Source organism: Nomascus leucogenys, chromosome 1a, assembly GCF_006542625.1.
Source record: "Nomascus leucogenys isolate Asia chromosome 1a, Asia_NLE_v1, whole genome shotgun sequence".
Taxonomy (NCBI): Eukaryota; Metazoa; Chordata; class Mammalia; order Primates; family Hylobatidae; genus Nomascus; species Nomascus leucogenys.
Genome location: NC_044381.1, coordinates 51,476,745 through 51,502,499, shown reverse-complemented (window position 1 = coordinate 51,502,499; position 25,755 = coordinate 51,476,745). Strand labels below are relative to the sequence as shown.

Here is a 25,755-nt window from a genome sequence, read left to right as displayed (position 1 = left end):
AAAGTATTATATTCAGACTACATAAAAAGCAGACTCTTCTCTACAGAGACAAATGTAAAGAGAAAACAAATTCTAATTCTAATCCTATTTTATTTGGTTCAAAAATGCTAGGAAGTTCTGGAAGATTGAACTCCACTTTGATGCTCTACTTTCTACGTTAGTGGTTTTTTTTTTTTTTTTTTTCCCCATGGAGTAAGAGCAGGATATGGTACCTCACGAATCAATGCTAACTGGTAATTGAACAAGAATTGTGTGGAAGTGAGTTAAGAGATGGTCTTGTGTCATGGAAAGCGTAGTAGTAGCTGGACACCGGGGTGCTGCCTCTAGTTTTACTACTAATTAGGGTTATAAACTGATGCTGAGCACTTAAATTATAGGGTGTCTGTTGCCTCCTGTGTAAAATCTGAGAAGAGAAGAAGGTTGACTTAGCCTGTGGTCACCAAGGTTCCTCCTTGTTGTACCTTTTTAGAGTTTTGTGAAAATAACCTGGGATGCCAGGGGTCAGCTTTGGATGTCCTCCTTTGAACAGTCTTCCCCAGACTTTTTTGTCAGCCTAGTGAGGGGTCCACAGTGGCACTGACACTGTCTGCCCTGCACTACAGGATGAACAGATCATAGGAGAGTACTGATTCTCCAACCTTACATGGTCTAACACTTTGTAGTTTAAAAAGCACTTCTGGGCCGGGCGCGGTGGCTCACACTTTTAATCCCAGCACTTTGGGAGGCTGAGGTGGGTGGATCACGAGGTCAGGAGATCGAGACCATCTTGGCTAACACAGTGAAACCCCGTCTCTATTAAAAATACAAAAGAATTAGCCGGGCACGGTGGCGGGTGCCTGTAGTTCCAGCTACTCGGGAGGCTGAGGCAGGAGAATGGCATGAACCCGGGAGGCGGAGCTTGCAGTGAGCTGAGATTGCGCCACTGCACTCCAGCCTGGGAGACAGAGCCAGACTCCATCTCAAAAAAAAAAAAAAAAAAAAAAAGCACTTCTGCATATATGATCATCTCGAGAATTCCCTGAGATGGGAACTGTTATTGTCCAGAGTTTACAGGTGAGGAAATATCTGTAGAGACACAAAATGTGCTTATCCACACCATACAGAATCATCCAAGGCAGTCATAGCCCGGTAGTATAGGCTTAGGAGTTGAAATGACCTGGGTTTGAATCAACTGCCATTTATTCTTTTTGTGATCTTGGGCATTGTTTAATCTCTGTTTTTGCCTTTGTAGAAAGGAGATAATAATACTCAAAGGAATGTGTAAATATAATGTGAATGGGAGGGCAAACATATGTTTTTATATAATACATGAAAAATGCTGGCTGTGAGTGGTGGCTCATGCCTGTAGTCCCAGTGCTTTGGGAGGCCAAACTGGGAAGATTGCTTGAGGCCAGGAGGTCAAGGCCAGCCTGGGCAACAGAGTGAGCCCCCCCACCATCCATAAAACAATAAAATTAGCAAGGCATGGTGGTACATGCCTCTAGTGCCAGCTACTCAGGATGCTGAGGTGTTCGAGGCTGAAGTAAGCTATGATTGTGCCACTGCACTCCAGCCTGGATCACAGAGTGAGACCCTGTCTCAAAAAAAAAAAAAAAAAGTGCTTTGCCCAGTATCACCTCTGGAGTATATTCTTAAAAATGATAGCTACAATTACTTATTATTAAGTGAAGGCTTTTGGCCTTCTAATTCTATATTCATGATCTTTCTACTATACCTTGCATCTATTGGTAACAGACATTTTTATGATCTCAGTTACATTAATGTTTGGAGATTAATGTGTCTAAAAATTGTCAATTAATGGCCAACTAAGTCCTGCGTGTTTAAGGACCTTCTGAGAAGGCTGTATTAGTCAGCTATTGAATGGCGTGAAAATGGGTCGTAGGTCAGCCTAAAAGAACTGGAGCATTTTATTCCACACTTCTCAAGGAAAACAGAAACAAAAACCAACCAACCAACCCCCAGTTTTTAAAAAAATTGTTCTTATAAAAATAATACACAGTAGTTTATTTTAAATTGTTTTGGAAAAACAGAGAGTGCAAATAAGAAAGAAGTTAATGCTTTTTCTCTGAGAAACAGAAAATGGCAGATGATGCAGGTGCAGCGGGTGGGCGGGGCAGGTGCCCCGGGGGCCCTAGGATGGGGAACCGCGGTGGCTTCCGCAGATGCTTTGTGGCATCCGGGGCCAGGGTTGTGGCCGTGGTCAGGGCTGGGGCCGGGGCCGCGGAGCTCGCGGAGGCAAGGCTGAGACAAGGAGTGGATGCCCATCACCAAGCTGGGCTGCCTGTTCACTGGGACATGAAGATCAAGTCCCTGGAGGAGATTTGTCTCTTCTCCCTGCCCATCAAAGAGTCTGAGATCATTGACGTTTTCCTGGGGGCCTCTCTCAAGGATGAGGTTTTGAAGATTATGCCGGTGCAGAAGCAGATCTGCCCAGGCCAGCACACCAGGTTCAAGGCGTTTGTTGCCATCGGGGACTACGATGGCCACGTTGGTCTGGGTGTTAAGTGCTCCAAGGTGGTGGCCCCGGCCATCCACTGGGCCATCAACCTAACCAAGCTCTCCATTGTTCCTGTGCGCAGAGGCTACTGGAGGAATAAGATCGGCAAGCCCCATGCTGTCCCTTGCAAGGTGACAGGCCACTGTGGCTCTGTGCTGGTGTGCCCAGGGTCACTGGCATCGTCTTGGCCCCCGTGCCCAAGAAGCTGCTGCTGATGGCTGGTATCGATGACTGCTACCCCTCAGCCAGGGGCTGCACCTCCGCCCTGGGCAACTTTGCCAAGGCCACCTTTGATACCATCTCTAAGACCTACAGCTACCTAACGCCCGACCTCTGGAAGGAGACTGTATTCACCAAGTCTCCCTATCAGGAATTCACTGACCACCTTATCAAGACCCACACCAGAGTCTCGGTGCAGAAGATCCAGGCTCCAGCTGTGGCTACAACACAGGGTTTTTATAAAAGAAAAATGAAGTGAATTAAGCTGGTTAAAAAGAAATAAAAGAAAAGAAAAGAAAAAGAAATTAACAAAACATATTGCATATGGTTTCATCGCTTATAAACAAATCAACTCACCTGATGGTATAATTTATTTGTTTTCTTTGAAAGGAATTATTTTTGTTCTTGTTGATCACAATTACTACCAACTGTATGTATAATTTAGTATCCTAAAAGTATGGGCCTCAGCTGTTGATAATCCTAATAGTGATTGTTTCTTGGTTTTGAGGAAAGTAAGGGGAGTGGGAACACACACAGTAGCTACTTGGGCAGTTTTTTTCTTTTAAAGGCTTAAATTTTACTTCAAACTGCAAAGGAAAAGCCACAAAGTCTGCAAGTGAAGCTCAAGTTTCAAAGCTGGAAACCTGATTCCAGCCTGTTGTTAATACTGTTTTACCATAGATAAGACCACTCATTTTCTGTGAACCTCAGTTTTACAATCTAAAAGTCACAGAAGCAGGCCTAGGACTGCCCCCAAACTGATTTTCAATTCCTAAAGCCTCCTGATGTGTAACTACAAGAACGGAGCCTATCAGCCTCACAAGTCTCTTCAGATTCACTTCCGCATGGCTGTAGATGCCTCTAGCTATTCTCCAAATTCTAGCCACCAAGGGCAACCAGATGGACACTACATATAGATTTGCTGTTGTCATGAAATATGCTGCATGAGAACCATGTCAAACTCAGTACCTCAAACCACAAGTATTTATTGTTATAGATATGCAGGTCCAATTGAGGGTTGACAATGAAGCTGAGCTTGGCTGGGTGGCTCTGTTGCTCTTGGCCAAACTCATTCAGATGTCTAGGATTCTGGTGGAGACTGGCTGACATAAGCTGGGCTCAGCATGGGCAGTTAGATCCTGTTGCCCAAGTCTCTCATCCTCTTGCTGGATCCAGTGGGTCAGAGGGTCATGTTGTAGCAGAGGCACAAGAGAGAAGGCCAGTCATGCAGGGCTTTTCAAGTCTTTGGTCACAATGCACTTGCTAACATTTGTTTGGTAAAGGTAAGCCACATGGTCAAACCCAAAGCCAAAGGGTAGGGAAATGTGCTTCATCCTTTTAGGAGGAGGAGTTGCTAAATCACATGGTAAAACAGGTAGATAAAGAGAGGGCTGAAGAATTGGGCCATTGATGCAATCTACTAGATACCATTCTCCTTTTGGAAACGTGAAGCTGCATGTATCACCACCCACACACATTTGCACTGGTTGATCTCAGGAAAAGATTTTCTGCACCTGATACCTGTCCTTAAAGAATGGAAGATCTGGGTCTACCTTCCTTGGGACTCATTTTTCTTGCTAATCAGGTATCCAGGATTGTACAGATCAGTGCTATTCAAAGTGCTGTTCAAGGGCTGGCAGAATCAGCAATACTTCAGAGATTGTCAGAACAAATTCTTGGACCCCATATCAGACCTATTGAATCAGAAACTCTGGGGATGGGGTCCAGGAATCTGCATTATGAAAAGTTTTCTGGGTGAGTCTAATGCTCAGTAAAGTTTGAAAAACACTGGTATGGATCAAATCTTTGCCACAATGTTTCTGGTAGCATCATTCTTATGTTGCCTTGTCATCTCTTATTTTGCCATCATTCATTACCTGACCCTTCTATTGGGGGTGTCAGGATGATAATAATCCAAGGTAGCAGCCTTCTTTACTGGACCACAGGCCAAAATGGGCTTCTGGATACTTCTATCCCACTTCAAGAGTGGACTTCTAGGAGAGCATGTGTGGAAAATTACAGAACAGAGCACTGCCCCAGCTGGTGCCCTGAGGCTTCATATCAAGTATGGAAAACATAGGAATAGGAGGTCACAGGCATATGCAAATCTTAATTTTTAAACTCTGCCCAATAGATACATATGTGCAATAGATACAAATGTGCCACAAATAAATGTCACATTTGTGTTATCTCAATAATTTAGATGAATCACTGGACTTCACAGCTAGAGGTGAAGAAAATAAAAGACTGTTTCTTCGTACTTCTAAGAGAGTGAAAGTCATATTTTATGTGGTTGCAAAATTATTGGAGAGGGAGAACAGCATTGTTCCCCCTTGTCAGGGGAACTCTTGTCTAGGACTGTGTCAATCCTAGTAGTTTTATGCCTCATTTAAGGCGAGAGGTGTTACATCTTGTTTCCATTTAGCAATTAATATAATTCTTTATTGAAAATATAATATTAATTATGCTATAAAATATGATATAATTTAATATAATAACTCCTAAACAAATATACTGCTTCCCCATTCTCTTCTCACTTTGAGATAGCAGAACTGGATTTATGAGGTTGAGTATCAGCATTTAACATTCCTAAGATGAAAATATCCAAAGTGTCATAACTCAGCACAACTGTGTGTTAACTGTGCACATTGTGTTTCACAGGGAAAGAAATGAAAGAAAATAAAGGGAAAGTAGGTAATTGCTCACAGGATAGAAGAAGATATTATCCTGCCAGTTTCTTCCTGGAACTGTATGCATCATGTCCTGTGTTTGTGATATAGCACAGGGAGTCATTGCTAACAATGAATAACATTATTGGGATGACAGCAGTTTAAGTGCAAAAGAAATTTGAGTTCTGACAAACCAGGCAGACACACACAACACGAAAAATGTATAATGCATCACCATGGCTGGTTGTGTCTGTGGCAGTTAAGATACTGATACTGATTGAGAAGCTCATCTGTTCATTTGATTGTGTCTCATGGTTTAAATCTCTCTAAAGGGTCGGGGTGGGGTGGAAAAAGCTAGTTTGCTCTGATTGATGGTGCAAAGAGGGGGTTTTGGTCTGCTTCTCATGTAAATGTAAGGAATAAGCTTCTCTGAGTTTGCATTGACTTTGTTATCAGAGATAATAAATGGATGAATTCTAAAAAAGGAGAGGGAATGTAAAAGCCTTGAAAGCTTTGAAAGTTGCTGTGTTAACCACACAGTCAGTTACAAATACCTTTGCCAGTGTTGCTGTCACTGTTTATTTGATAACTTGATCCTTTATGGAAGAGAACTTGGAGCCACAGTTGATTTTTTTTTCCTTTTTCTCTCACACCCAAATTCATAAGACCTGCCATCTTCCCTTTCTCAATGTTTCCATAATGCATCTTTTTCTTTTCATTTTTGCTCTCACTATCTTATTCATCCCCAGCCTAATCATTTCTCGGTTTGACCTTTGCCACAGCTACCTAGCTGGTTTCCCTACCTCCAGTATTGGAAGTCCTTCTTTAAGGTGGACATCAGTGACCCTTTTATCCTTTAAATCATAAAGTCTTCCATGGTGCTCCATCCATCACCCATAACAATGCCCTCCAATGAGAATGCACAAGAGGACAAGATAGGTTATAGGAGAGACATTAGGAAACACACATGTGCACATACAAATGGTTCTAAAGAATTCAGAAATTATCACTTAATACAAGGAGTGATAATGGTACCTGTACTCTGTCCATGTGTCATGTCTGTAGTTGAGATAACCAATGGAAAGAGAGGGAATTCCAAAACATAGAGCAGTAGACAGCAGTGCCCTTGTGAACCTGCTTAACTGGGCTTACAGATTACATCATCCAATTTTAACCAAAAGAACTCCCAGAAAAATGGGTAAGTGACTTACAAAGCAATAATAAGACAATGGCAGAGCTGAAACTTTGCCTTCTTTTGGCACAACCTCTTTCTCAGCCACATTGTGGGGCAGAAACAATAATGAATGACCTAATTAGATCTGAGAAAGAGTCAGCCAAAAAAGAAATGGAAATTATCCAGAAGATTATTTTAATCATTAACGAAGAACCTCTCCAACAGTGTAATCTATGCCTTGAGATATTAGCTAATGATAGTAGTAGATATATGTAATGAGCATACATTATGTTTGTGTATGTAATTCTTTTTAGCTGATGGGATACACCATGAAAAGCTAGCTCACACGGTAAGTTTCAAGCTCTTCATCATGGAATGCCAAACCATCACACCTCAGCTTCTAGCTTTAGCCTTGGTTATTATCTGTCCATTCCCTCATTTCACTAGACTCTCCCAACTAATTATCTGTGTGACTTTGGGCAAGTCACTTAACCCCTCTGGGCTTCTGATTCCTTACCTGAAAAATCTAGGAGTGGGACTGGAGGATTTTTGAAGAATTTGCCAATCCTATTGTAATAGGATTGCTAATAAAGACATACCTGAGAGTGGATAATTTATAAAGGAAGGTGGTTTAATTGACTCACAGTTCCACACGGCTGGGGAGGCCTCACAATCATGGTGGAAGGCAAAGGTGAAGCAAAGTCACATTTTACATGGCAGCAGGCAAGACAGCATGTGCAGGGGAACTCCCTTTTATGAAACCATCAGATCTCCTGAGACTTATCACTATCGTGAGAACAGCAAGGGAAAAACCCACCCCATGATTAAATTACCTTCCACCAGGTCTCTCCCATGACATGTGGGGATTATTACAATTCAAGGCTCACCTTTGGGTGAGGACACAGAGCCAAACCATATCACCTACACAGGTGTTCCTTGACTTATGATGGGGCTATGTCTTGATAAACCCATTGTTTAAGTAGAGAATATAATAAGTTGAAAATACACTTAATAGCCAGATAAACCCATTGTAAAGTCAAAAAATTAAAAGTCCAGATGCTTCTTAATTTATAGTGGATTTGGGTCCCAATAAAAAAGTGGAAAAATTGTAAGTCAAACTATCCTAAGTTGGGGACCATCTGTAATTCAATTGTAATTTTATGTATCACCATTTAGGCATAAGATTTTTATATATAAGTGGAGTTTATTTCTTCAATTATCAAAATTTTTAGAAATTTCTCTATTTTTGATAGAATTTCTTTAAAATATTTCACACTTCCCATTCTTCTTAAACAGAAAACGGAACATAATTTGACTTTCTCTTGATAACATAGGATCATTAATATACTACAATTCACTATATTGCACTGTCTTCTTATATAATGTTACCTCTAATCACCATTGAATCATGCAGCTTGTTTGCCCTAATGCTAAATGGTTCCAGACTGCTATACTTTCCAATTCTAATGCCTGCCTTTATACTTGTTTCTTACAACCAAGTTGTGAACTGGTACTTCATACTCATTCATTGTATATGCCCTCCTCTCCTGTCTGTCATCTTTCAACTTTCTGGCCGTAAGGTGGAATGGGCTGGGAAAAGAGACCTATGTCTAAATTAATAGTGGTTATAGAACCATTTAACCACCCTATACTACGCTTAAGTGCAGGGTGAAGGATATGAAGTAAGACTGGGATTCAAAACTTAACCCCTCTATGCCTCAGTAGCCTCATCTGATAAATGGTGAGGATTAAATCAGATACTGATTGCAACTTGCTAGGGTAATACCTTGCAGCTCTAAACACCAACATATTTTAACAACAAGATCAATAATAATACATAAGGTTTATTAAATGATCAGTATGTGGCAGACACTTTGCTAGGCACTTTACGTAGATCTACGCATTTAGTCCCCACAAAACCCTTGTGAGGATATGTCTCACAGTATGTCTCTTTTACCTATGAGGAAATGAAGATTATTATTCTTTTGCTTTTTTTCATGTGCTACTTTTAATTTTTTTTATTTTAATAGCTTTTGAGCTATAAGTGGTTTGTGGTTACATGGATGAATTATATAGTGGTGAATTATGAGATTTTAGTGCACCTGTCACCTGAGTAGGGTATCTTGTGCCCAATATATAGTTTTTTATCCCATACCCCTCTACCAACCTCCCCCTTCTGAGTCTCCAGAATTCATTTTATCACTCTGTATGCCTTTGTGTCCTCATAGCTTAGCTCCCACTTATAAGTGAGAACATATGGTATTTATTTTTTTTATTCCTGAGTTACTTCTCTTGGAATAAGGCCTCCAGCTCCATCCAAATTGCTGCAAAAGACATTATTTCATTCAATTTTATGGCTGAGTAGTACTCCATGGTGTATATATGACATATTTTCTTTATCCACTCATTGGTCAGTGGACACTTAGGTTGCTTCCATATCTTTGCAGTTGTGAATTGGGGTTCAATAAGCATATATATGCATGTGTCTTTTTGATATAATGACTTCTTTCCCTTTGAGTAGGCACCCAGTAATGGGATTGCTGGATCAAATGGTAGATCTACTTTTAGTTCTTTAAGGAATCTCCATACTATTTCTGTAGACGTTGTACTAATTTACATTACCACCAGCAATGTATAAGCATTCCCCTTTCACCACATCCACACCAACATCTATTGTTTTTTGATTTTTTAATACTGGCCATTATTGCAGGAGTAGGGTTATATCTCATGGTGATTTTAATTTGCATTTGCCTGATATTTAGTGATGTTGAGCACTTTTTTTTGTTTTTATTATTATACTTTAAGTTTTAGGGTACATGTGCACAATGTGCAGGTTTGTTACATATGTATACATGTGCCATGTTGGTGTGCTGCACCCATTAACTCGTCATTTAGCATTAGGTATGTCTCCTCATGCTATCCCTCCTCCCTCCCCCCACTCCACAACAGTCCCTGGAGTATGATGTTCCCCTTCCTGTGTCCATGTGTTCTCATTGTTCAATTCCCACTTATGAGTGAGAACATGCGGTGTTTGGTTTTTTGTCCTTGCGATAGTTTACTGAGAATGATGATTTCCAGTTTCATCCATGTCCCTACAAAGGACATGAACTCATCATTTTTTCGGGCTGCATAGTATTCCATGGTGTATATGTGCCACATTTTCTTAATCCAGTCTATCATTGTTGGACATTTGGGATGGTTCCAAGTCTTTGCTATTGTGAATAGTGCCGCAATAAACATACGTGTACATGTGTCTTTATAGCAGCATGATTTATAGTCCTTTGGGTATAGACCCAGTAATGGGATGGCTGGGTCAAATGGTATTTCTAGTTCTAGATCTCTGAGGAATCGCCACACTGACTTCCACAATGGTTGAACTAGTTTACAGTCCCACCAACAGTGTAAAAGTGTTCCTATTTCTCCACATCCTCTCCAGCACCTGTTGTTTCCTGACTTTTTAATGATCGCCATTCTAACTGGTATGAGATGGTATCTCACTGTGGTTTTGATTTGCATTTCTCTGATGGCCAGTGATGATGAGCATTTTTTCATGTGTCTTTTGGCTGCATAAATGTCTTCTGTTGAGAAGTGTCTGTTCATGTCCTTTGCCCACTTGTTGATGGGGTTGTTTTTTTTTTTCTTGTAAATTTGTTAGAGTTCATTGTAGATTCTGGATATTAGCCCTTTGTCAGATGAGTAGGTTGTGAAAATTTTCTCCCATTTTGTAGGTTGCCTGTTCACTCTGATAGTAGTTTCTTTTGCTGTGCAGAAGCTCTTTAGTTGAATTAGATCCCATTTGTCAATTTTGGCTTTTGTTGCCATTGCTTTTGGTGTTTTAGACATGAAGTCCTTGCCCATGCCTATGTCCTGAATGGTAATGCCTAGGTTTTCTTCTAGGGTTTTTATGGTTTTAGGTCTAACATGTAAGTCTTTAATCCATCTTGAATTAATTTTTGTATAAGATGTAAGGAAGGGACCCAGTTTCAGCTTTCTACATATGGCTAGCCAGTTTTCCCAGCACCATTTATTAAATAGGGAATCCTTTCCCCATTGCTTGTTTTTGTCAGGTTTGTCAAAGATCAGATAGTTGTATATATGCGGCATTATTTCTGAGGGCTCTGTTCTGTTCCATTGATCTATGTCTCTGTTGTGGTACCAGTACCATGCTGTTTTGGTTACTGTAGCCTTGTAGTATAGTTTGAAGTCAGGTAGCATGATGCCTCCGGCTTTGTTCTTTTGGCTTAGGATTGACTTGGCGATGCGGGCTCTTTTTTGGTTCCATATGAACTTTAAAGTAGTTTTTTCCAATTCTGTGAAGAAAGTCATTGGTAGCTTGATGGGGATGGCGTTGAATCTATAAATTACCTTGGGCAGTATGTCCATTTTCACGATATTGATTCTTCCGACCCATGAGCATGGAATATTCTTCCATTTGTTTGTATCCCCTTTTATTTCATTGAGCAGTGGTTTGTAGTTCTCCTTGAAGAGGTCCTTCACATCCCTTGTAAGTTGGATTCCTAGATATTTTATTCTCTTTGAAGCAATTGTGAATGGGAGCTCACTCATGATTTGGCTCTCTGTTTGTCTGTTATTGGTGTCTAAGAATGCTTGTGATTTTTGTACATTGATTTTGTATCCTGAGACTGCTGAGATGTTGAGCATTTTTTCATATGCTTGTTGTCCATTTGCGTATCTTCTTTTGAGAAATGTCTATTCATGTCATTTGTCCACTTTTTGATAAGATTGCTTATTTTTTTCTTGCTGACTTATCTGAGTTTCTTGTAGATTCTGGATACTAGTCTTTTGTCAGATGCATAGTTTGCAAATATTTTCTCCCATTCTGTGAGTTGTCTGTTTATTTTGCTGATTATTTCTTTTGCTGTTCAGAAGCTTTTCAGTTTAGTCAGGTCCCATTTATTTATGTTTGTTTTTGTTGCATTTGCTTTTGGGGTTTTAGTCATGAATTCTTTGCCTAGGCCAATGTCCGGAAGAGTTTTCCTAAGGTTATTTTCTAGAATTTTTATGGTTTTAGGTCTTAGATTTAAGTCTGTGACCTATCTTGAGTTGATTTTTGTATAAGGTGAGAGATCAGTTTCATTCTTTTACATGAGGCTAGCCAGTGTACCTAGCACCATGTATTAAATAGGGTATCCTTTCCCTAGTTTATGTTTTTGTGTGCTTTCCCAAAGATCAGTTGGTTGTAAGTATTTGGCTTTATTTCTGAGTTCTCTATTCTGTTCCATTGGTCTGTATGACTACTTTTATGCCAGTACCATACTGTTTTGGTAACTATAGCCTTGTAGTACAACTTGAAGTCCAATAATGTGATGCCTCCAGATTTGTTCTTTTTGCTTAGGCTTGCTTTGGCTAGACAAGCTCTTTTTTGGTTCCATATGGGAAACCAATGGCTTACCTTGGTTTCACCAAGGTTACACACCTTGCTGGCCATCCCATGTGGGGAAGGTGCTTTGCCTACTACTACCACTCTCCATCTTCAGCCAGGCTGTAGCAGGGATGGTGGATTCTCCTTGATTTTTAATCTCCAACAGATCTGGTTGCTTTCTTTCCACCTGGGCCTCTGCTAGGCTCCCAATGAACAACAACTGTAATGATGTTCTAGTTGCCTTTTAAATAATCTAAATTGTCATATGACAGTGATGTTCTCTGGGCAGGGTCTGTGTTTAGGGTCTGTCTGTGGCCTCAGGAAATAGAAAATCATGCAGTTTATATTAAATGTTCTGAGTGGGATGAGACTTTAAATTAAAATCAGTTTCCATATTTTTTTCCTCTATGCTCTAAAAATTAATTCTCTTGGCATTACAAAAAGTTGAGGGAAGTCGGGATCCTGGAAAGAAATTATCTGTCAGGAAGCAGTGACATTCACATTTTTCACTTTGGGATGACACCTGCTGCTCTTATAGGACAATTAACAACTCTTGGAGTAGGGGAAATGTCTTAAACAGGTGGTGTTTTCTAGGCTTTGGTCTTGATCCTTTGGTCAGGGAGGAGAAGGGAACAGGAAGGGAAAATCAAGAACACAACTTATGAAGCCTCTGTTCAAGAATGTATCATATTTTAGAATTGCCATGCAAACAATCACTTCGGAAGGGAATTTGGGCATGCTCAGTTTGGAGGTGAATCCCCAGATGCATGATGTAAAATAGTTCACATGTGGACTTGAAAAAGAGCAGGATGTAGCTGATTATTTAAGGGGTGAAAAGTCCTCTTGATATATCAACTCAGAGCCTGGAAATATCATAACATTCTCTACCTGTCCTTCAGATGGAAAGTTGGAGAAGCGGAAAGGAGGCTGGTTTCACCTGCTTCCTTTAGGGAATAGAGAATGAACTTGTGAATTGAGAATGAAGCAGGCAGCATCAGCTGTATGAAAGTGAGCTCTGAGAAGTTATGTGCTCATTTATTCTCCTCCCCCCGTTCCATCTCTCCCTCTTAACTCTCTCCCCCAAAATAATTAAATGCAAAAGCTACTTGAGTGCAATGGTAAGTTACAAATTTAAACCCACAAGAGTCAGAAACTGTAGAACTGAAGGTCCTTAGGGGGACGTTAACTTTGCCACTTTTATATCATTATAGTAAGCTATTCATTTAATAGCCTAATTTGTAATCACAAATACCATGGGAAATTTTGCTATACCAACCTCTGGCTTCAGTTTTCCTGACTTGGTTGGTGATTTTGAATGTTGTAACCTTCAGAAATGCATATTTTTAGCATTTAGCAGTCCAGATCACTGGCAGATTAAATTACTTATTAGCCACATTTTTCTCAGCTCTATACCCTTTCCAATATACAATAAACTTGGCAAAGTCTAATGAAGGTACATCTAAAGATAAGATTAAATAATATAATTGTGCTGTTTCCATTTATTTAGCTGATTTGTATGGCCTAATGAAAGCTTATTTTTACCTGGAGGATAGTCATAGGGAGCTATGAATTAACCAGTGATAAAGATTCTGTTTTGAATTTGTCCCTAAAGGACCTCTCTGCTCAACTGAGTGCACTAAGGGCCCCAATTAATGTATCCATACTCTTCGTCCTGTGAGTTTGTAACTCCTTCTTACTCCACAGTGGGCTTGATCATGTGATTTGCTTTGATAAATGTGACACAAGCAGAGGCTTGAAAAGCACTTGAGATTTTCTGCTTATTATCTTAAGCATATCCTTGAGCTGGCCTTCTAGATTTATAAAAGAGCCAAGTCATCCCAGCCAAGCCCACTCTAGGCAAACCAGATCCCAGCCCACATTCTGGCTGACTGTATGCACATGAGTGGGTTTGGCCAAGGTCACCCGAACCTGGCCCAGATTAGGAGAACCACCCAGCCAACCTGTAGAGGCAAAACAGACGATTAGGTAATGTTTTAAGCAAACAACTTCAGTATGTTTGGAACGCATTATTATCGTGACAATAGAAAACTGGTGCACATCCCTAAACACTTTTTTTTTTTCAGACGGAGTCTCGCTCTGTCGCCCAGGCTGGAGTGCTGTGGCACAATCTCGGCTTACTGCAAGCTCCGCCTCCCGGGTTCACAGCATTCTCCCTCAGCCTCCCGAGTAGCTGGACTACAGGCGCCCACCACCACACCCGGCTAATTTTGTTTTTGTATTTTTAGTAGAGATGGGGTTTCACTGTGTTAGCCAGGATGGTGTCAATCTCCTGACGTAGTGATCCGCCCGTCTTGACCTCCCAAAGTGCCGGGATTACAGGCGTGAGCCACCGTGCCTGGCCCCTCCCTGAATACTTTCTAACATTGGAAAATGAGTATACCCCAGTTTTTTTTTTTTTTTTTTTTTTGAGACAGAGTCTTGCTCTGTCGCCCAGGCTGGAGTGCAGTGGCGCAATCTCGGCTCACTGCAAGCTCCGCCTCCTGGGTTCACGCCATTCTCTGGCCGCAGCCTCCCCAGTAGCTGGGACTACAGGCGCCCGCCACCACGCCTGGCTAATTTTTTGTATTTTTAGTAGAGACGGGGTTTCACCATTTTAGCCAGGATGGTCTCGATCTCCTTACCTTGTGATCTGCCTGCCTCGGCCTCCCAAAGTACTGGGATTACAGGCGTGAGCCACTGCACCCGGCCAAACCCCACTGTTTAAACGTAGTTTGTTTGAGGGTTATGAACTTCATATGGTAGAATCAAAACTTCTGGCATTAAAACCTTGCTGCTATTCCACAGCCCCTGCTCATAGGTGTTGCAGCACCACTTTGTATTTCTACTGCTATTTCATGCTGCAGAGAGAATTGTTATTCAAAAACACTAGTGGGAGCTCTGGTTTCTGCAGCCTGCCCCTACGTTCCCCACTTCTGTTCCCATCCCCTTTCCCATTTGAGACTCGGCTAGAGACGGCAGCAGCTCTGTGAGTCTTAGATGATCTTGTGAATGAGGTCTTCAATTCTCCATCTAAAAATGTGTTAAAGGCAGAAGAGTTTCTTGACACGCAACAGCAGGGAAGAAAGCCCCTGTATGAAGCAGCCTTCCACTTGACGGTGCATCTCGAAAGTCTTCATCAACAACCCCCAATTACAGCCAAGAAGTGCTGTATCTCTTCAGAATGAGGACAGATCGTCTCCTCTCATCCTGATTCAAAGGTCCCAAAGCACCAGATTCACACACCAAAAAATGCATTTCGGACTACACAGGGTTTTAATGATTTTATTATATGCCTGACAATCTGTTCCTAAACCTGTTCCCATGTAGTTTACATTTACCAATTATTAGCTGGACTTAAGAACCTTTGTTTGGGGCATTAAAGATGTTAATGAGGGAATAAGCTTCATTAGAATGACCAACTTTGATGAAAATGTAAATTGAAAATGTCTGATACAGTATATTAGACTTATTGTTCCAGACTAAATGGTTGTGATATTATCTCAGTCAGGGGAAAAGCCCCTGCCTGGACAAAAGTAAGCATCACCTTTAATAACCAATAGCATATGCTTAGCAATTGGAAATCTATGGTGAGTATTCTCTAGTGACATGGAAGTTATCCATGCTTCTGTCAGATGGCAGAGAGTACAAATACTGGAAATTTAGCATTTTCTACAGAATACTGAAAGTGCTCTGAAAGACAAGTGTGAAAGGTGCTTGGGCTTTTGGCCAATGGGAGGTTGCTAAATGCCAGTTGTGGGTAGGCTAAACAAAGAAGAAAGAGTGACCCTTGTTTTAGAACATACTTCTAGAAAATATAAGAGTCTGGCACTGCCTAATTGAACTTTATTTTTTTCTTACTACCAAGTTGTTAATTGATATTTCATACTACCTCATCTTGCATGTCCTCTTCCAGTCTTTGAACTTTCAACTTGCTGACTGTTAGGTGTCATGGACTGGCTAGACAGACTTGTGTGGTTGCGCTCACACAGAGCTGGTGAGTAAGGTATATACAGAGTTAGCTAGACCTGTGTTCAAATTTTTTATTTACCATTTATTAGCTTCATGACCTTAGACAGCTCTGAGTTTCAAGAATCTCATTTGTAAAGTGGGCAAATGGAAAGATAATAGCTAACATAGCTTATTATGAGGAATAAACAAAATAATGTATGTATGTCTGGGGTGGGGTCTGGAACAGTGTAGGCAGTTGCTAAATAATATTCCTGTCCATCTTCCCCCTGCTTTCCTCTATGTTAGAAGCTCATGGTGTGCTATGGCAGAAAGAACTGGGCATATGAAATATTTTTTAGTACTCTGAATCCTCAGGGTAGCTCTACATGAAGCCAGCAGCTAGCTAATGAAGCCTGATTTCTTGGGCATTTGCCTCTTATGGCTGACTGGCTTGTTAACTGAATTATTCAAAGATTTTCATAATATGTTTGAATTTCTTATATCCATTCAGTGGCTAATGATTCCTAGCCAGGCCTGGGGCCTCAGTTGAGACAGAAAAACATATCTGTTCAAAAGATGAGTTTTTTTTTTAAATTTAAGAAAATGATTATTATATCCTGCTGGATACCTGCAATTATTACTTTGGGATTCATTTGAAATTGGATGATTGGATAGTGACAGTGAATCTAGACAGACAGCCTGGAAAGGAAGTTGCTTTATTGATTTATTTTCATAGGAACTCCCAGAGCTGATGATCACAAAGGGGGAGGAAATTCAATGTTTGAATATTATAGCCCACAGAAGGAAAAGTTGTGTTGGTCATTTGTAAGCCAGAAAGCAAAATCTAAATTTTTCCAACTTGTTTAACCTCCCACTAATGCCATTGTTTTATATTACCATTAAGGTTAAAAATATCATCTATACAGATGTCATATCTATTTAGGGTGTTTATCTTATAAGCTCCCAGCCCTTGTGCTGAACTCTGGACTATTCATCTATATCACCAAGACATGCTTCTTAGATTTCTCTAAGGTGTTATATGCTTGTTTTTAAATACAAAGATATTCTTGGGACTATCTCCAGAGAGACACCTGTGCAACTGAAAAATGACCCTATTTGAGGTAACTACTGGGTTCACATTAAAAATACAGTGAGGAGAAAGTGTTTCTGACTTTGGCTGGGTAACATTTTTCTATTTTAATAGAAGGAATAGTGGATTGGATGTGTTATCAGGAAGGAAGCTATTCCCCTCTTTATTCAAATTATATTCTTCTCTGGATCCAGAATGTTTGGGGATGCCAAACAAAACTCCCAAATTTTTTAAAAAGTTTACCATTAAAATTTTAGCATACTATCAAAGCAAGAAAAACTCATCTTTTTCCCCATTGGTGACTACTTTGCCAGATAAAAAAAGCTCTATCTGTAGGCATCTTCCCATTTAAAAGAGAAGTATAAGGAAGAGAAGCACCCAGATTGAAGGAGTATACATGGTTAAACATAAATAGTTAGAATTTGTGAATAGCTTTACATCTATAATTCAGGTGCCTTGTTAGCAAAATGTTTTGTCTGTGAGCCAGTTCTCTCTAAAATGTTTATTTATTTATTTTACCTCTTATATCCTCTGAAGAAGTTTGGTTTGTTGGCTTTTTTTTTTTTTTTTTTTTTTTGAGATGGAGTCTCACTCTGTTGCCCAGGCTGGAGTGCAGTGGTGCGATCTCGGCTCACTGCAGGCTCCGCCTCCCAGGTTCAAGTGATTCTCCTGCCTCAGCCTCCCGAGTAACTGGGACTACAGGCCCCCGCCACTATGCCTGGCTAATTTTTTGTATTTTTAGTAGAGACAGACTTTCACCATTCTAGCCAGGATGGTCTCCATCTCCTGACCTCGTGATCCGCCAGCCTCAGCCTCCCAAAGTGCTAGGATTACAGGCATGAGCCACCGTGCCCGGCCGGATTTTTTTGAAGTTTTATTCTGTCTGCTATCAGTGATATTGTCTGTCCAGTGCTGCAATGTTTTCCAGATTGTTTTTCTTTCCCAAGAAACAGTGTGTTTTGGGAACCATTTCATCTCAAGGACATGTCAAAGGAGAAACATATGCCACATTAGTGACTCCTGCCTGTTGGGACATAGACTTTAAAGGTGAAGAGCTATGGAAAGAGGCCAAAGGTTCGTAAACTTCATAAGTATCTACTATGTAATGCACTTCTCACATGGAGGCGTAGTTCTTTTTGAATGTGTATATGCGGTTATGCTGAAGAAAATGAGAATTCATTTAAGGTTATTGCTCAAGTCTAATAACTTTCTGTTAGTTTTTTTTTTTTCCCCCCAGTCAGTGGTTCCTAAAGGTACATCTCTTACATGTGCTTTTTTTAAGTAAAAATGGAGCCCTCATGTTTGAAATGTTGGGACACTCCTGCCCTGAAGTGACAAAAGTGAAGATAAATGTTTTTAAAAAAGCCATTGGTAAATCAGGATAGAAAAGAGGTTTGTATGAAGACTTAATGAACTGAAACAGGAAAATTAGAGAACCAGTCTCATGAGATGGTAAAAGCAAGACAGGCTGGGAAACTGGCTGCTTAGTGTTTTGGTTATCTACTACTGTGTAACAAATCACCTTGATCCTTAGTGACTTTAAGAAACACCATCTTTTGTAGTTCTCTATGTTGACTGGGCTTAGAGAGGCTGTTCTGCTCTATGTGATGTTGCCTGGGGCTGCACTCATGTGAATTAAGTGCTTAAGGGCTTCCTCACATATTTAGCCCTTTGGCAGGGACAGTGGGACTACCAGGTCTCTCTTGTTCTCTGTTATCTCAGGGCCTCTCCCTCTTCAACTGGTCTCCCTAGTAAGGTAACCAGACTTCTTCTGTAGTTGCCGAGGGTTTCCCAAAGCACAAAAGTAGAAACTTACAGGTCTTCTCAAGATTTAGCTCTAGAACCAGCACACCACCACTTCCTCCACATTCTGTTGGTTAAAGCAAGTCACAGGTCAACACAGATTCATTGTGGAAAAGACCTATACAAGAGAGTGGATACCTGGAGGTCCAGTTCATTGAGAACCATCTTTGGAGACTAGTAACCACACCTAGTTATGGACATATTTAAAAAAGTGTGGCTAGGATGTTTCTGCTGCCCTATGGCCACTGGACACTCATAAATGCCATGACTGGACTCTTAACCTTAATCCACTGCTGCTACTAGTATTTTTAATAGCCACTGCATTGTTTACATCATTCCTTCAAGGACTGTTTGTCTGATGCCTGTGCCCTAGCTGTCAGAGAGCAGGGAGAGGGATTGTCTTCTCCCTTTTGTTTCTGTTGTAGAAGGAAGGGAATGCTCTTTCCAAGATTCAGCTGACTGTATGTCTTGGTTTGCTGGGACAGACCTGACTTATGCCGATTGTTCCAACAGGATTATTAACCATGCCCCCTTTAATTCTTAATAGCTTTCCAATATGGATGACAAATTATTGGTCATTCTATAGCCAAGTCCCACACAATGGAGGATTCCCCAAAACTAGGAAGAGGGCTTAGATTTTTAGGTGACTGTAAAATGAAAAGTGCCCACTCCCACTCTCTGTAGGCTATACACCACCACACTTTTCTTCTTGTACTTATCCCTAAAAAGACAACTGTATGTACCTGATGGAATGCACCTAATGCATGGCCCTGAATCTTGTCAGTTGCTTCATCTCTCTCCAAACCCAGAATCTCTAGGCATTGTCCATTTCTCTTCCAGGTCTGTCCTGATCCTCTTTCCATTTTCCACAATCTAAGGAATAAACTGTAAAGTTAAGCAATGCACTTCATATACAGTAGTTCTGGGACTGGGAGAGGGAAGAAAAAGAAAATTAGTTAAAATGTGTCAGCATGAATATAAACAAAAAGGAAGGAAGATATATTAGAGGATCTAGTCCTCAGATCTGCAGCTGGCACCTTACCCTGTACACTTGCCACCCCTCGGTCTCTGGATTTTCAATCCTGGATTATGAATACTTTCTGAATGTTCTTTCATATTCACCTCTCTTCTTCCAGGTTCAAAAGTGTGAAGCAATAATAGCGAAGCCTACATAATAAGCCAATGCCTGGCCTGCCTTAGAGAGGGAAAAGGGGATGTCTGCCTCTCTCTTCAATGATGTAAAGTAAAGCACTGCTTTGCATAAAACATGCATAATAGTGGATGCTCTCCGAGTAGGAAAGGGTACTAGTATTGCTACTCCCTTTCATCTAACATGTTATTGAAATTGGAAAAAAAAGATATTGATAGGTAGGAGTGGCAGAGTGGCTGCTCTAGCTTTTAAACTCAGTATTATGGAAATCCGCAGGTCACAAAATTGTTAGCTGAGGCCTGTTGCTACTGTTTGGGGATAATATAAGATGCTTGAGCTTGAAGAGGAGAGCCTTTGCAAGGGCAAAAGGGCAAGTGTGTGATAAACTAGGGGAAAAGGGAACATGGATGGCTTGGGGAAACAGAGGCAGGGTGTTTGAGGGATGTGGACTTAGCAGAGTATTTAGGGGATGCTGTGGATTTCAGTTATAGCACAGAATCAGAGTCTGTCCTTCAGTTTGATAAATTCCTATTTGAGCCAGGCTGACTGCAAGGTGGGATGATTGGCTGGTGCTAAGGAAAAGGAGGAAACATGGGTCAGATTCTTGTAATGGGTTAATGATCTCCACACCTAGTAGAATTCCCTGGTGTTGAACCATAAAACCTGAGTCTTACTCTAAGCCTGCCTCAAATTGGATATATTAGCATAGATTATGCTTATTTCTTCATTCATAAACCAAGGGATTTCTAAGATTAGATCATGGGTTCTAACAAGAAGTCTCCAAATTCCAAGAGATCTTCAGTATTGAATTGGAGGGTGTATTTAGACAGAATTCAGTTCATTATCAACAATGTGGATTCATAGGTTAACTAAAAGGTGAATTACTGTAGACGGACATTAAAATTTAAATGTGATGAGTACACTGAGTTTTATTTTATTTTAATTTTATTTATTTTTTATTTTATTATTATTATACTTTAAGTTTTAGGGTACCTGTGCACAATGTGCAGGTTTGTTACATATGTATCCATGTGCCATGTTGGTGTGCTGCACCCATTAACTCGTCATTTAGCATTAGGTATATCTCCTAATGCTATCCCTTCCTGCTCCCCCCCACCCCACAACAGTCCCCGGAGTGTGATGTTCCCCTTCCTGTGTCCATGTGTTCTCATTGTTCAATTCCCACCTATGAGTGAGAACATGCGGTGTTTGGTTTTTTGTCCTTGCGATAGTTTACTGAGAATGATGATTTCCAGTTTCATCCATGTCCCTACAAAGGACATGAACTCATCATTTTTTCGGGCTGCATAGTATTCCATGGTGTATATGTGCCACATTTTCTTAATCCAGTCTATCATTGTTGGACATTTGGGTTGGTTCCAAGTCTTTGCTATTGTGAATAATGCCGCAATAAACATATGTGTACATGTGTCTTTATAGCAGCGTGATTTATAGTCCTTTGGGTATAGACCCAGTAATGGGATGGCTGGGTCAAATGGTATCTAGTTCTAGATCCCTGAGGAATCGCCACACTGACTTCCACAATGGTTGAACTAGTTTACAGTCCCACCAACAGTGTAAAAGTGTTCCTATTTCTCCACATCCTCTCCAGCACCTGTTGTTTCCTGACTTTTTAATGATCATCATTCTGACTAGTATGAGATGGTATCTCACTGTGGTTTTGATTTGCATTTCTGTGATGGCCAGTGATGATGAGCATTTTTTCATGTGTTTTTTGGCTGCATAAATGTCTTCTTTTGAGAAGTGTCTGTTCGTGTCCTTTGCCCACTTGTTGATGGGGTTGTTTGTTTTTTTCTTGTAAATTTGTTTGAGTTCATTGTAGATTCTGGATATTAGCCCTTTGTCAGATGAGTAGGTTGTGAAAATTTTCTCCCATTTTGTAGGTTGCCTGTTCACTCTGATAGTAGTTTCTTTTGCTGTGCAGAAGCTCTTTAGTTGAATTAGATCCCATTTGTCAATTTTGGCTTTTGTTGCCATTGCTTTTGGTGTTTTAGACATGAAGTCCTTGCGCATGCCTATGTCCTGAATGGTAATGCCTAGGTTTTCTTCTAGGGTTTTTATGGTTTTAGGTCTAACATGTAAGTCTTTAATCCATCTTGAATTAATTTTTGTATAAGATGTAAGGAAGGGATCCAGTTTCAGCTTTCTACATATGGCTAGCCAGTTTTCCCAGCACCATTTATTAAATAGGGAATCCTTTCCCCATTGCTTGTTTTTGTCAGGTTTGTCAAAGATCAGATAGTTGTATATATGCGGCATCATTTCTGAGGGCTCTGTTCTGTTCCATTGATCTATGTCTCTGTTGTGGTACCAGTACCATGCTGTTTTGGTTACTGTAGCCTTGTAGTATAGTTTGAAGTCAGGTAGCGTGATGCCTCCGGCTTTGTTCTTTTGGCTTAGGATTGACTTGGCGATGCGGGCTCTTTTTTGGTTCCATATGAACTTTAAAGTAGTTTTTTCCAATTCTGTGAAGAAAGTCATTGGTAGCTTGATGGGGATGGCATTGAATCTATAAATTACCTTGGGCAGTATGGCCATTTTCCCAACATTGATTCTTCCAACCCATGAGCATGGAATGTTCTTCCATTTGTTTGTATCCTCTTTTATTTCATTGAGCAGTGGTTTGTAGTTCTCCTTGAAGAGGTCCTTCACATCCCTTGTAAGTTGCATTCCTAGGTACTTTATTCTCTTTGAAGCAATTGTGAATGGGAGTTCACTCATGATTTGGCTCTCTGTTTGTCTGTTATTGGTGTCTAAGAATGCTTGTGATTTTTGTACATTGATTTTGTATCCCGAGACTTTGCTGAAGTTGCTTATCAGCTTGAGGAGATTTTGGGCTGAAACGATGGGGTTTTCTGGATATACAGTCATGTCATCTGCAAACAGGGACAATTTGACTTCCTCTTTCCTAATTGAATACCCTTTATTTCCTTCTCCTGCCTAATTGCCCTGGCCAGAACTTCCAACACTATGTTGAATAGGAGTGGTGAGAGAGGGCATCCCTGTCTTGTGCCAGTTTTCAAAGGGAATGCTTCCAGTTTTTGCCCATTCAGTATGATATTGGCTGTGGGTTTGTCATAGATAGCTCTTATTATTTTGAGATACGTCCCGTCAATACCTAATTTATTGAGAGTTTTTAGCATGAAGGGTTGTTGAATTTTGTCAAAGGCCTTTTCTGCATCTATTGAGATAATCGTGTGGTTTTTGTCTTTGGTTCTGTTTATATGCTGGATTACATTTATTGATTTGCGTATGTTGAACCAGCCTTGCATCCCAGGGATGAAGCCCACTTGATCATGGTGGATAAGCTTTTTGATGTGCTGCTGGATTTGGTTTGCCAGTATTTTATTGAGGATTTTTGCATCAATGTTCATCAAGGATATTGGTCTAAAATTCTCTTTTTTGGCTGTGTCTCTGCCCAGCTTTGGTACCAGGATGATGCTGGCCTCATAAAAAAGAGTTAGGGAGGATTCCCTCTTTTTCTATTGATTGGAATAGTTTCAGAAGGAATGGTACCAGTTCCTCCTTGTACCTCTGGTAGAATTCGGCTGTGAATCCGTCTGGTCCTGGACTCTTTTTGGTTGGTAAGCTATTGATTATTGCCACAATTTCAGAGCCTGTTATTGATCTATTCAGAGATTCAACTTCTTCCTGGTTTAGTCTTGGGAGGGTGTATTTGTCAAGGAATTTGTCAATTTCTTCTAGATTTTCTAGTTTATTTGCGTAGAGGTGTTTGTAGTATTCTCTGATGGTAGTTTGTATTTCTGTGGGATCGGTGGTGATGTGCCCTTTATCGTTTTTTATTGCGTCTGTTTGATTCTTCTCTCTTTTCTTATTAGTCTTGCTAGCGCTCTATCAATTTTGTTGATCTTTGCCAAAAACCAGCTCCTGGATTCATTAATTTTTTGAAGGGTTTTTTGTGTCTCTATTTCCTTCAGTTCTGCTCTGATTTTAGTTATTTCTTGCCTTCTGCTAGCTTTTGGATGTGTTTGCTCTGGCTTTTCTAGTTCTTTTAATTGTGATGTTAGGGTGTCAATTTTGGATCTTTCCTGCTTTCTCTTGTGGGCATTTAGTGCTATAAATTTCCCTCTACACACTGCTTTGAATGTGTCCCAGAGATTCTGGTATGTTGTGTCTTTGTTCTTGTTGGTTTCAAAGAACATCTTTATTTCTGCCTTCATTTCGTTATGTACCCAGTAGTCATTTAGGAGCAGGTTGTTCAGTTTCCATGTAGTTGAGCGGTTTTCAGTGAGTTTCTTAATCCTGAGTTCTAGTTTGATTGTACTGTGGTCTGAGAGACAGCTTGTTATAATTTCTATTCTTTTACATTTGCTGAGGAGAACTTTACTTCCAACTATGTGGTAAATTTTGGAATAGGTGTGGTGTGATGCTGAAAAAAATGTATATTCTGTTGATTTTGGGTGGAGAGTTCTGTAGATGTCTATTAGGTCCACTTGGTGCAGAGCTGAGTTCAATTCCTGGGTATCCTTGTTAACTTTCTGTCTCGTTGATCTGTCTAATGTTGACAGTGGGTACACTGAGTTTTAAATGTGATGAGTAATGGTGTAGTGTAAGGTGCCAGGGAAATACACCATGGGGAACTCAACCTATTCCAGGGGTCTGAGAAGGTCTCCTAGGGAAAGTGATACTTAGGTGAAATGTGAAAACCAAAACTGAGTATGCTGAGTTATATTTAGGAAAAAATTCAGTTCTGAGGCAGGACAAAGATCAACACACTGCAGTGAGTGGATATTGCTTTATCAGTGTTCTAGTTTACACTGAGGAAACAAGGTTGTTCCAGAGGTTTGTTACTGGCAAAGAAATATTGCACAAACTATGTAGGAACTTGAATATCTCATGCAACCTGGAAATTTTCTCCAGCTCCTATCCCCTTAAATGCACCACACTGCCCTCTTATGAACATAGCATTTCAGCCCTGAGGTTGAAGAGCTCCACAGAAAAATGTACCTTGATTTTGGACTTTGAAGCCATTACAAAATAAATGTTGAGATGCTTTAAATAGGTCTCATTAAGGCTGGTGTATGGTTCTGTGCCTTTCTGTCATGACTGTGGTTGTGAAGGATGGTTTTAGATGTATAATTAAAGTTATTCCAGAAAGCATGATGAATCAGTCACCAATTTTATGAGAATTTCAAGAACTTGGGCATAGACCTTCCTTTGCCTTCTTCCTGCTGCCACTCCACTGAAATTTATTTTTTCTTGAATATTTTCCAGCTGAATCTTGATGAAGATTCTATACTTTGTCCAACACACTGACTGCGGTGTGTTGATCTTTGTCATGCCTCAAAACTGAATTTTTTCCTAAATATAACTGGGCATACTCAGTTTTGGTTTTCACCTTTCACCTAAGTGTCACTTTCTCTAGGAGACCTTCTCAGACCCCTCGTACTTTTATAGCCAGGTTGCCGTGTCAAAGTGCTCCTCCCTCCTTGTAGAGTAATTGTTGTTTAACTTCTGCCATGAGCTTGTGGAGACCTGATTCAATAATTATTAATCCTAATCTTCTAAGTTGACATCTTCCCTACAAATTTAGCCATTCCCGAATAAAATCTTATGTGACTAATGAAAGAAGATTCTCCCTGTGCCTCTCCTATAAATAGTAAAAGTCCAAAAGAGCAAAGGAAAATATTTCTTGGTAAATATGAAATGCAAATTACTTTTGGTTTTATGTCTGTCTGTGGATTATTATAATACGTAACACCTATTATCTTTTCTATTTACGTCTCTCCACCTTATCTACTCATTTTTAACACTCTGGATGGGCTGTGACCAGTATTTCC

The 25,755-nt window shown here is 40.3% G+C and overlaps 1 pseudogene; it reads left to right on the top strand.

Annotated features, from left to right (window-relative positions):
* The first annotated feature begins 2,079 nt into the window (after positions 1-2,079).
* Positions 2,080-2,975, top strand: LOC100590298 (annotated as a pseudogene).
* The last annotated feature ends 22,780 nt before the right edge of the window (positions 2,976-25,755 follow it).